Source organism: Neophocaena asiaeorientalis, unplaced genomic scaffold (genome assembly GCF_003031525.2).
Source record: "Neophocaena asiaeorientalis asiaeorientalis breed wild unplaced genomic scaffold, Neophocaena_asiaeorientalis_V1.1 scaffold134, whole genome shotgun sequence".
In the NCBI taxonomy this organism is placed as follows: Eukaryota; Metazoa; Chordata; class Mammalia; order Artiodactyla; family Phocoenidae; genus Neophocaena; species Neophocaena asiaeorientalis.
This window is the reverse complement of record NW_020185339.1, coordinates 21,352,283-21,365,621: the sequence shown is the minus strand read 5'-3', so window position 1 is coordinate 21,365,621 and position 13,339 is coordinate 21,352,283. Positions and strand designations below refer to the sequence as shown.

Here is a 13,339-nt window from a genome sequence, read left to right as displayed (position 1 = left end):
AGGATAAAACCTCAAAGAAGGTATAGTCCAGAAGGGAGAATACAATTCAACAATGATTACTTTTTCCATTGTGATAATCGCTGAAGTTACAAAATATAGGGGCAATAATGAAATGAAAGTTGATTAGGGAACAGCATGCAACTTAGGCCAGAAAATTGAACTGACAATGAACTCAGATTATGGTTATGGGGACCAATTGAGAAGGATTCTTGAATGATTATGAAGAATTTGCAAGGAGTGTACAGAGTAAAGAATGGTGAAATTTAATTGAAAATAACTTGTTGAAACTTTATAATAATTGGGAAAATAGACACGAAGGTGTAGGAAAATTCATTTTAATGCTGTAAATTATTGATGAATTATCATGGCTAGCATATGCTCAAAATAGATTTATGTTGTCAATTTTTAAAAGCCCTTGGATAATTTACATTAATATAATTCACTTAAAATCTATATAAAATATTAATAAGTGACATTACCCACCACATTAAGACCTTGCTCCGTGTCATGGACTGTGCTGCATACTTTTGTATGCATTATCTTTAATACTTAATCCAGTGCAGTTGTTCACATTTTACAGATGAGAAAACAGAGGGTTAGAGAGTTCATTCCACTTGTCTTTGATCACACAATTCATTAAATACCAGATCTGGCATTAAATCCATTCCATTTGAATTGAAAGTTTGTGCCTCATTACACTACACTGTAATATACGCCAATGAGTCCCTGAAGTACGTATACATTTTCAGCATGAGCTTAAAGTGTCAAGCATAAGTGTATATAATTTAGTTATCTTTTACGTGGTCACTCGTTCATTCATTTATTCATTCATCAAACATTCTTTGTCCCTCTAGGCACTGAGCAAGGTACTGCATATAAAACACATTTGCATGCTCTTTTGGAATTTACAGTGGAAGAGAAAGGCATTTAGAAATATAAATAACTATGTAATAACAATCTTGATAAATTCTATGAAGAAAAATACCGTGCCTTTTGTTAAGTAGATTACAGAGCAGGGTTCACATGTACTTACTTTCCTGTGGGCAAATGTAATTAGATTTACAATATAGCTTACTGTAACTCAAGAAGATGCTTAAAATAGCTCTAGATAAGTGGTACCACACCAGTGTAATCAAGCCGAACAGTTTGAAAACATTGCTCTTCCAGCAGTCTTTCGACAGCACGAAGGGAATTTTGGTGAATTGAAGAAAATTGTCCTGACAGGTTTTGAAACTTTACCAAATGTCATGTCTGTATTTCAGCTTTGGAAGGTGACTTTGGAACCATCTCTACAATGACCTACATCTGTTCACAAGAGATAATAAATATCCATGAAGATGATTATTGCGCTGCCCTTTAGAGAGCAGTATCTATCCTGCTGCAACTCTGAGTATGTGGGAGATTTTGAACTAGACATATTGAGAGAGTATTCGATAAGTTTGAATATTTGGCTTCATGTATTGCTAACATTTGGCATAAAATCTAAACAGCAGTAAAACAGGAGAATTTATATCATTTAAGACCTAATAAAGCTGAATGGCCAAACTAAAACACACAACCAAAAACATTTTTAAAAGGCAAACAAAGCAAGGCAAAACAATGTGAAACTTAACCAGATGTTAATAGCAACTTAGGTCCTGCCTTTATTGTAGTTCAAAGGTTATGACAGCCTAAATTTCAATTTCAGAAGTTACCTTAGGCCTGTGTTATAATGATGTTATAAGTAACTGGCACTTAAGGAATTTGTGAAATGCAGAAAAAGCAAAGTCAGTGATCTCTGTTGTTGTTTTTTTTCTCACCAACAAATGTGTGTTGTAGTTTGACTTTTCTTTCTGCCTTCTCCGTTCAAAATCTGTTCATAAACCGATGGAAAACTGGTAACTTCCTGACAGTTGGAGGTACTTTTATAATTATCTGTAAATCTGAAAGGCTTGAGACTATTTATTAGCTGTCAGGGAGCCATTGAAATGCTTTTCATGAATTAAGTGGAAATGTATGTTAAAGATAGCAGTTAAGCAAGAAATCCGATATCATAATTGAAACTCATTGTTGTCTATCAACTCTAGGTATTGTAAGGCTTCCCTATTATCACCTTTCCTGAGAGTTCCTTATCCTGTCAGTACTTCTCAGCATCCTCTCCCTTGTCTTTCTTTCCTCCTCTCACAAAAGAGGAATTGTTAAGTTGGGTCTTGAGGAATAAATAGGAGCTTTGCTAACAGAAAAGTGAGAAAAGGATTCCTTGATAGGCACTGACTTCTACCAAGGTGGTAAAAACATGAAGGTATGAAACAGCATGGGTTAAGCTGAAAACTGAATTAATTCAGTGTTGTTAGAACATATAGTGCAAGGCAAGAAGTGACAGTAGAGGAGAACGATGGGGGAAGGGGTCAAAACAGATGGCAAAACCATCCAAGATCAAGAAGAACTTATCGTATATTAGGTGAGGGCCTATTTGGTAACCAGGAAGGGGCTTAACTCTACTACCAGGGCAGGAGGGAATGAATGAAGGATTAATAGAGATACAGAAATGTGCACAGATAAGAACACATTTGTGAGATTTCATGCCTGGTCTGATGGTTTTCATTTTCTTTGCAAATAAGAAGCCTGGTGAACCACAGGTGATGACAGAGTGGTTAGGAAACTTGAGGAGAGAGGAAGCTGTTTAGAACTGTATTGGAAAGGAGAGGAAGGTACCAAGAGGTGTGAAAAAAGCTTACTGGGAGAGGCACTGAGAGTCCTGCTAAAACTGAAATCTATGAATGTGTTTTGGCATCCATCTGTGCACTTAATATATTTTTAGAGCTCTACTTAGTACTCTAATTGTAGGGCCCATTTTGACTTTGGAATTTTCAGGCTCCTTGTTACCAGAAGACAAAGTTGACTTGAGAACATTGGTGATTATAGATGATATTAATATTTATTGAGTGCTATCGTGCCAGGAATTGTGCTCAGTACATTATGGACATTGCCACATTTATTCCCCTCTTTCCTATGAAGTATAAGTATTATTCCCATTTTAAAAAACAAACTGAGAATCCTGTTAAGTAATTTTCCCAAGATATTTTACCAATGAGAAGCAGAACTAGGATTTGAATGAAGATCAACATTGCAGCTGAGTAGAAAAAAAATTGAGGTTAAAAAGCGCTGGTAGGGCTTCCCTGGTGGCACAGTGGTTGAGAGTCCGCCTGCCGATGCAGGGGACACGGGTTCGTGCCCCGGTCCGGGAAGATCCCACATGCCGATGCAGGGGACACGGGTTCGTGCCCCGGTCCGGGAAGATCCCACATGCCGCGGAGTGGCTAGGCCCGTGAGCCATGGCCGCTGAGCCTGAGCGTCCGGAGCCTGTGCTCCGCAGCGGGAGAGGCCACAATAGTGAGAGGCCCGCGTACCGCAAAAAAAAAAAAAAAAAAAGCGCTGGTAGTTTGGGAGAAGATGTGTCAAAACAGTGGAAAATTTCAGGGAAATTCCAGGACAGAATTGATGGAAATAAGGTTTTTAGTGTTGTATAAAAGATGGGAAGCTAATTGGGAATCGGAATGTCAATGCTTAAGACTCCAGTAGTAGAAGCATTCAGAGTGCCCATTAGCTTCAAGTTGGAAGTGAGTTACTGAAAGGAGAGTAGAAGTGGAGGTTGTGGATTCTCTGGCTAGGTTATTGATCACAGTGCATGATTATTGATCATCAGTATTGATTATGGTGAGACTTTGGAGTGAAGAGAAATGGATTTTGAAGAAATCTGAAGGATGATAAGTCCTAGTTTTCAGGATGATATAGCTTGATGAAATGAACTTAAATGAAGAAAGATTTCTTTGTATGAGTTGAAAAAGTAATGACAATAAGATGTAGAGTGGAACTAGGATTATGGTGAGCCTCTGTTCTGGACCTAATGATATGGAATTAGCATGTATTCAGGAGGGCTCAATATAAGTCAGGTCTTCAAGGAGAAAAGACCATGGAGAGAATGCAATGTCTAGGTTAGGAATAAGGAAATTTATTTGAAAAAAATGGGAGCTCTAGAGGATACAGTGAAAAATGTTGGGAAGGACATCAAGAGGGGTGGGGTAGGGTGGAGAGTATGAACCAATAGGAAAAAATAGTGTAGTTGTGTGCGTATGAGACTGAGAAAGAGGATTAGTGATTAGAGGAAACAGTTAATTTAGGACCTGAGAGTATGAGAGACAGAGGCATCAGTGGAATTTGATGGCTTCACATTTGTAAATGGAGCTTTGGTTTAAAGGTGTTTATCTATTTTGATTCCAAATAGTGCCATGATTTGACTTCAGCCACATTAATATTTGAGCTGAGTGTGGCGCTGTCCAAAGTTCTGTAGGTGTTGAGCTGATGGAGGTACCTTGCTGGTCAGTCGTTCAATATAAGATCTGGATTAAAAATAACTGGATTTATGCTTCTGGTTCTGTCACCTGCTTAATAATATTTTACTTAAAAAATCTAATATTGATATTAGTACATATTACTTAGGCATATTTTTCTAATATTTCACTTATTCAAAGCATCACACTGCATTAATATTTAGTGTTTAGGATTGTATATCATCATCTTTTGATTATTAGGACAGGTTCCTACTTAATGATGTTAATTTCTATTGCTACATTTAAAAACAACATAGTCTTACCTAAGCACTTGAATAACTGTAGCACAAATTAAGAAATATAAACGGGGTCTGTAGATTTACTTTTTCCAAAATGTATGGAAAAGGAAGGTGGCTTATAGAAAATAAAGGAGATACAACATCATCAAGTGGATTTTCTCCAAAAATTCATCAGATTTTAGCACTGGAAGTGTTTTTACACATCACATAGTGCATCCACTCATCAATGCAAGCATTCAAGGTCTTTTTTTTTTTAACATCTTTATTGGAGTATAATTGTTTTACAATGGAGTGCTAATTTCTCCTGCCTAACAAAGTGAATCAGCTATACATATACATATATCCCCATATCTCCTCTCTCTTGCATCTCCCTCCCACCCACTCTTTCCCACCCCTCTAGGTGGTCACAAAGCACGGAGCTGATCTCCCTGTGCTATGCGGCTGCTTCCCACTAGCTATCTATTTTACATTTGGTAGTGTATACATGTCCATGCCACTCTCTCACTTTGTCTCAGGGTCTTTTTATGAAAGATATATCTTCTAACTGTATGGTAGTTGTGGAAAGAGTGAGCAAAATTGAGGTTGGAATGTTGGCTCCTGCCCCTAAAATTGTGTAACCCTGAAAACTTGGCTTCTCCAAGCCTAGTGTTCCCTGTTCTATAAAATGGGAATGCTAGTATTATCAAAGAGTAATTGAGAGGATTGCAGCCGCCCATTTAACTTTTAGACACCTCTAGCTATCAGAGGTTATATTTCCATGGAACAAAACTCTGTCTCTCTGTATTTTCTAACATATTTGCTGTACTTCAACTTCCTGGAATTGCATTAGGAAGCTGAAAAATCATCTTAACACTAAGTTTCACACAGAGTTTAATTTTTGATGTTTATGTAGCAATCTGGGCTTTGACAACTCAATAATAACAACGGTTTATTTTCCCCAAAGATAAGTATTGAACACCCAACATATATCAGGCAATGCTATGTGGAAGCCCCCCCAGGCAAAATCAGTCATCAGAGGAGTCATGTATATATCCCAGGAACCATCTGCTTTCATGGCCCTGCTGTGCTCAGGTGCAGGCTGGGAGCAGCCTGTGGGAAGTGTGGATTCTGTGCAAATCCAGCAAAGGGTTTCAGAGCTCAGCAGATTGTGCCCTTGGTCACTTACACTCCATCTAGCTGGAGGTCTTGGAAGCACCTTGTTCAGGACATCACATCACATGTGTCCACCCTAATCATATGTAAAAATAATATTGCTAAAGGGTCTGGTGTACACTTTGTTTCACAGAAGAAAAGATAAATGTAAATTTGGCTGTAGGGAAGACAGCAGCTAATAGGAGCTCCTATACATTTTGCTTTCTTCACATTTCCCCATGCCAGCCCCCTCATAGCCACCTCCACATGCATCATAAAAGTATGGTGACACCAACAAGACAAACTGATTAAGACATGATTTTGCAATGTGGTTTGGCTTCAACCTTCTTCATGGTTAATTTTCAATACAATACTTAAAGAAATTATATTTGTTTTCAATACTGATCAACTTTCTTTCATTTTTGACTTCTCAATTATCAGGCTGGTGATTTACATCTCCATAACAACGATATGTGAGCAAGAATTGTGCATCAATATTTTTGCTAAAGTTCTGCAATCACAAATTTCTGTTCTTCTGTCTTCTCACTTTATGTTTATTCTAAGATGGTTTAAGTCATTTCCTTGAATTATGTAATTTCGTTGTACCTGTTTACAGATTTTAGGTTATACTACTTATTAAGGCGTGCAACAGAATTTCTTGAAGTCGGCCATGAAAATGGCTACTTACAGTAGCTGTAGATAGTGTTTCTGTAGTTGTATATTACAAGGCTTTGGAGAATCTGCCTCCTGTGACTTTCAAAGATCACCCTTCGAATAAGAAGGACTTATTCTTTAGCTTTGTCCTAATGCCTTCACATTCTACAACCTTGGGTCAGTCAGCCCCTTGTCAGCTGATGTGATTCTACATTTTTGCTTTGATCATTAATCACTCACTTTAAGTTCTCCTTTTGTACTGTTTGCTATTTGCTTCCAAAACAAACATGCTTTCTGTGCTTGTGAGGAAAGGAAAGGAGAAAGAGAATTAAAAGAAAATAGTAGGTGGGTTCTCAGTTATTTTTTGCTTTATTGCTAATGCTAACTACTATCATAAAGTTTGGAATTATGATTGAAGTACTCGTGAATAATTCATTCAAGGAACTTTTTCTTAAGCCCTAATGAGCACTGAATATTTCCAAATATGTTTGGATGATGCTATTAAGTTAAAGGGGAAAACTCTCTCCTAGAAGAGTAGGTTTATCTGCTGTTTCTTCTGAAAATTTGAATGTGGATTTGCACAGTACTAAATATTCTTTTTAGCTCTACTATGTTTTCTAAAATAGCTTCTTATTTTTGGAGGGCTTTTTGTCCATTTTGTCAAATATATCAATAAATTTACCTATTTTAACTAATATAATTTTTAATTTTTATCACTCGGTAGTAACCAACCATGTGTAAACATGAATATTTTCCTCCTCTACATCACGCTTCTTAGCCCCTTTAATAAGAACCTTTATAAAAATAAGATCATGAACCCTGGGTAATGTATTTTAGTTGCAACAAAAATTCCTAAGTTAATTAATTATGAGATGACTGTACACCAGACATAGAACTTCATGACACCATGAAGTATTAAAATACTGAATTAGTTGCTGGTTCTTTCTAAAAAGTATGGCCATTTAAATCACCTAAATAATGGCCTCTGAAATTACAGAATTAAGAAATTATATTTTTTCTACCTGATAATTGGATAAGAGATTGGAAATTAATATAACCTTCCAGGGGCTGAGAGATTCCTGGGTTTTTTTTTAACTTCCTTTTCTTGTTTGTATTGATTTTCACTATAATGGATCAAGGAATTTCTTTTAGCTTCTGGACTTTTTTAGAAGTGTGCTAAGTTTTGGGTATTGGTTTTATAGTAAGGGACCTATAACACAAATTGTTTTTTTCAATAAGTAAAAGCCTTTGTCAAACTTCTCTGTGATTTAGCCATTCATGTTTCAGAAGGTCACATATACTAACTTTTGTACAAGGTGAAGTTTACTCAGAAGGTCAAAAGGCATGCCAAAACAAATAGAAAGCATTTATTTCATTTTAACTACATCTCTTTAAAAAAAAAAGTTTATTTAATGGATATGATCACATGACTGTCAAATTAGTCCTTTATATATTTTTTACACATATCAGCTCACAAGCACGTACCTTTTAAGGTCTGTGGCCTGTTTCTGTTTTTTAAAAAAAAAGTACACAATAAAGCAAATGAGAAAACTTTTGCTGCCCTATTTTTCACAACAAAATACTGTAAATTAAGATAATTCTGGTACTCTGATGTTCTAGAGTCAAATCAGGGAATTTCTAAACTCAAACTGTTCAAATAAGTTTACAGTTAAGATACAAAGGAAAGAAAACTTCCTTATCTCATTATTCTCAAATGTTAGTAACATTATTTTATCTCACATGAGAATCAAAATATGAGAGACATTGCTTTGGGGGCATGGGTAAATAACGTAATTATGCAGACAAAAGTGAATTACTCAAATAATACCAATAAATCATCGTATCTACACATGAAATGAATTCAAAATGATGTATTTCAGTGGTAGTCACTGAAGCAAAAAATTAAGTGTAGTAAGATGTTATGTCCTTAAACATGTTAACTATATTATATAAATTTTACTTATTGTGGTGTAATAATACCAGTAATTTTGTAAAATATATTTTAATATTGATTCTAAATTCAAATAAATTTAATTGTCACTACAAGGAAGTTCTTCACATATATTATAGAACTGACAAATTTTCATGAGATATTACTAAATGAGACAGTTATATGTGCATAGTCTGCTTTTTATAGTCTTGGAACTTCCACAGTAAGCAGATTGACTGCCAGTCTGAAATTCCTTCCGTTTTAGACTACAATGACAAAGTTCTCCGGTCAAACCAGGTAACATTGCAAGTGCTATCTCAGTGACATTGTATTATCTCTCTTCTCTCCTCTTAGTCTTTGCTCCTGTGAAATATATTTCAATAATCTTTGCACTACACCGTACTCTGTAAAACAATCTGATTTCTCTGGATCATATCTAAAAGTTGATTAATTATATTGGTTAATAATAAGACAAATAGGACTTAGGTACATAAATAAATCTCATATTTTTCAAGTCAGGAATAAGCAAGGATCTAATATTTATTCATCTATATAAACTAATATTTTTCATTGTTTCAAGTACCAACTACTGATAATAATAATAGTTCTTATTATATTCTTCTTTTTCTTCTTCTTATTCTGTTGCCAAACACTATGCTAGTATTTTACAAAATATTAACTGACTTAATTTAGTAGTCATGATTCTCAGTTAAATACTAACTACATCCCCTTTTTTTTTCCAGATAAGGGGATTGGACAGAGAAGTCAAAAACTTGTCTTAAGGTCTATATAATCAAAGAACATACAAAGAATTGATGGTCAAATTTTGACGATCGTTTTCAAATTTTTCTGATTTATTGTTAGAGCTTAATAATCTTACTGAAATTCTCTTCAGTTTTCAAATTAATACATTTAATGTAAATAGCCTTAATGTATTTATGTAAAAATGTCAAGTTATTGATTTATAAACATACACATACACACACATTTATTTATCATCCTACCAAAAGTGGAAAGAAAAGCCTCGCAAAAGTTAAAGACAAGTTATTGTTTGTTTTGAAGTCCCAGATACTTTGGGCTGAAGTGAATCTCTTTGATGTTTCCACAGGAATTCCTCTACACTTTGGGAAATACGACTTAGGACAGAAAATATAAAGTCAGGCACAAATAAAGGCAGTCACCATAGTTATGACGGGTTAGTGGTGATATGAAGTAATTTAACTAAACAGTCTGTCCATATCTAAAGAGGGCCTTGAAATAAAACCTTGGAGATTTAGAAAAGGCAAACAGCAATTTCAGCCAGTGCAATAGAAAGCTACATGCTATCAACTCTTTCAGAGATGGAGTTGGGTACCTTTTTCATTTTTCTTTTTATCATGCATCTCGATATTTAGGTGATTATTCTTTCATTCTTTTAGGAGTCACTCTTAAGATGTGATGCTTTCCTGTGAAACCTTAGACACAGGAATCTTGGAAACCAAAGGACTCTAGGACTCTGTGCCAATAGAGCTGCTTTGTGAGTACCCTCAGTGTATAATAACGTTTTCTTCTGTCTGAGTCATTCTAAGTCATGCCTCTGTAGAACTGGTGGATCTTAATGTGAACGGGAATGTTAGCTTGGCTGGTGTTTAAATCCATTTTCAAAACTAGAACGGATTTCAGAGTTGGCACTTTTAGCTTTTAGTCCTTCTATGAGTCTATATTCTGTGTGATCTTGGTCAAGAGATTAAGCTTCAGTTTCTCTGTATATAAAATAGAGTTAATATACAGACTTCCTTCACTGAAAGGATATTATAAAAGTAGTAAATGATAAATTTCAATAATAATAATTATATTATGTTATTATTACTAATATGAATGCAGGTTTTAAAATAAAGGTGGAGGCTTTAGGTATATACTTTTATTATTATCTTTGTCATTTGCACCCTTTAAAAAATAACTATATTTTGAACAAAAATGCTTATGTTGGGAGTTCTCATATTCATATTTTATTTGTATTGATACATACTCTTTATTACTCACAAAGATTTAATCTAACTTGACCCTCAAAACAATCCTGGTGTAAAGGAGGTCAGGGATTATTATCCCCACTGTGCAGATGAGAAACCTGACCCTCAGCACTGTCAGTGTCTTGTTCAAGACTGTATAACTAGTAACAGACAGAATTCGAAGTCAGATGTTCTTAATAACTAGTCTATGCTCTTTTCAAAAACTATATTTAATTGGCCGAATTTCCTTTTTGCATTTGGATTGCTGCATACTTTATATTATAAGAGTATTGTGATAAATTTACGAAGTTGTATCACCTGTTTGTCAAGAACAGTTCCTAGACCAACTGTATGGTTATATTCCGCCTTCATTCTCATGTTCATGAACACATCTTCGTATGTCCAGGTGGTAGGCAGAATAGTGGCTCCCCACATCCTAATGCCTTCACCCTGTGAATGTTATGTTGCGTGGCAAGGGAGAAGTAAGGCTGCTATTCAGATGACCTTGTGATTATCCTTGTTTGTATGTATGGGCCCAATGTAATCACCAGGGGCCTGAGAAATGAGAGAAATAGCAGCATGAAAAGGATTCAGCCCAGTGTTGGTGGTTTGAAGATGGAGGAATGCAGCCACAGTCAAGGAATGTGGGTGGCTTTTAGGAACTAGAAAAGGCAAGGAAACAGATTGTTCCCTTGGCCTCCCACTAACACCCTGATTTTAGCCTGGTGAGATTTCTGACCTCCAGAACTATGAGATAATAAATTTGCATTGTTTTAAGCCAGTAAATTTGTGGTACTTTATTACAGCTGCAATAAGAAGCTAATACAGCCTGACACTGTGAGATTAGGTGACGAAGCTTGAGAGTAGAGTGGTTTATGCCAGGGTGACTGAAGTCAGTCATGGGGAGATTTGCCTCTTTGGTGTGTTCATTTTTTTGTCCCATGCTAAGCATATAACTGTTGTAGTAGGTTGTAATATGTCATATGGTTCCTTTTGGATACGTGGTTTCCTAAGGGAACGGACTTGTCCTTGCCTATTCCTTATTAGTTAAGAGCACAGACTATGGATCCTGAGTATATGAGTTCACATTCTGGCTCTGATTCTTACTACAGGCATACTTTGTTTTACTGCATTGTACTTTATTGAGATTCCCAGATATTGCATTTTTTTTCAAATTGAAGGTTTATGGCAACCCTGCATCAAGCAAGCCTAGGCACCATTTTTCCAATAGCATTTGCTCACTTTGTAACTCTGTGTCACATATTGGTAGTTTTTGTAATATTTCAAACTCTTCACCAGCAAAATGATTACAACTCACTGAAGGCTCAGATGATGATCAGAATTTTTTAGCAATGAAGTAGTTTTTAATTAAGGTATGTACATTTTTTAGACATAATGCTATTATTGCACACTTAATGGACTACAGTATAGTGTAAACATAAATTTTATGTGTGCTAGGACACCAAAAAATTTATGTAACTTGCTTTATTTTGATATTCGCTTTATTATGGTGGTCTGGAACTGAATCTGCAATATTGCTGAGGTATGCCTGTAATTATGATCTGCCAGAGCGTTTGACTTTTCATCTGTGAAGCAAAGACAGTAAAAAGCATCTTTTTCATAGGGCTGCTGTGAGAATGAACTGTGTTAATTTATGTTATGTACTTAGAACAGTACTTGGCACATGGTAGGAGCTATATAAATATTAGCTATTGTTATTATTATTACTTTTATTCCTTAAATACTGTATTCTCTAGGGTCACAGTCTTTGTTTTCATGGATAGACAGGAGAGTGTCCAAAATCTTGGGGGGAATGCTTTTGGGGTAGGAGCATTTTAATGAAACTAAATTCTGTCAATTTCATAATTTATTATCTAACATAATTTTTAAAAATTATATATATTTGATAGCTAATATTTAATATATTTAAAAATCACATATATTTTACTTTTCTTTTTTCTTTTTTTAATTGAGGTATAGTTGATGTATAATATTATATACGTTTAAATGTACAAAATAGTGATTCACAATTTTTAAAAGTTATATACTCCATTTATCATTCTTATAAAATAGATTAAAATCTTTTACTTTTAAATAACTCCCTTCCTTGTCTGCTCTCATTATCACAAACATGTAGATGGGGCAAGTTTTGTATATTCTATAATAATTCACGTCATTTGTCTTTCTATTTTAGACTCTATTGTGAGTCTTTAGGTTTGTTTTGATGTCACTGTTTAAGCATGCAGATTTCTTGGTGCTAGGAAAAGTATGCAGCACCCTGTAAAAAAAGGTCTTAGATTAAAAAAAAAATACTTTGCAAGTGAGAAAAACCTAGTCTGAATTTTCAGACATTCTACGAAGAGAGGAGCCTCTGAACTGGGTGAATAGAAATTGCTACTTCATTCACTGTGTCTGGCAGTGGTGTGGTGGATCTTCTAAAGGCCTGGTAGAAGCATATCTTTGATTAACTTTTTAGACTGTGGGCACAGTAGCTATATTGCAAGGCACAATATATTAATTAATTCAGCCAACATATGTTACACACTTCCCAATGTCAACAGATAAATGATGTCTGTTCAAGGCTTTCCCAGGACAGTGGGGAAGAACCGATGATCCCTGAAATAGCATCAATTCTAGTAGTAGAGTTAGGCAGGGATGCAGGATCTGTTTATTCCATCTACCGCCCTACACACGGAGGCCAGTAGCAGCATGCCATGATTTCTTACATAGTTTTTAATCATGCATTGTTCTTATGGAATAGCTTGTCTCTGCCTGTTTTCTGACTCCCTAGGTTTTCTCTGGTAATTGGATACTTAAAAACTATATCACAGACCTATTGAATATGTGGTTTAAAAACACACCAATAATCACATTGTGTGCTTTTAATTAAATGTTATTTCTATTTTCCCTCAAATTTATTTGGCATCTTTGTGGTGTCCTTTAGTCTGTTTCTTCAACTTCTAATTTACAGCCTCACTGCTCCTACGCTTCACTAATTGGCATCTCATTTGCCTGCATATAGTTAAA

At 35.3% G+C, this 13,339-nt stretch overlaps 1 protein-coding gene across 12 annotated transcripts in view; it reads left to right on the top strand.

Annotated features, from left to right (window-relative positions):
• Positions 1–13,339, top strand: part of SLC16A7 (solute carrier family 16 member 7) — a 164,114-nt gene that overhangs the window by 45,537 nt on the left and 105,238 nt on the right. For 6 of the 12 annotated variants that reach the window (XM_024737089.1, XM_024737077.1, XM_024737084.1 and 3 more), the window contains one exon: positions 9,743–9,840. The exons of 3 other annotated variants lie outside the window; for them this stretch is intronic. The gene's annotated coding sequence lies outside the window, so the exon portion shown is untranslated. Of the gene's footprint in view, positions 1–814; positions 1,391–9,742; positions 9,841–13,339 lie in introns of those variants that run through there. 3 more of the 12 variants (XM_024737079.1, XM_024737081.1, XM_024737082.1) reach the window with 2 other exon arrangements.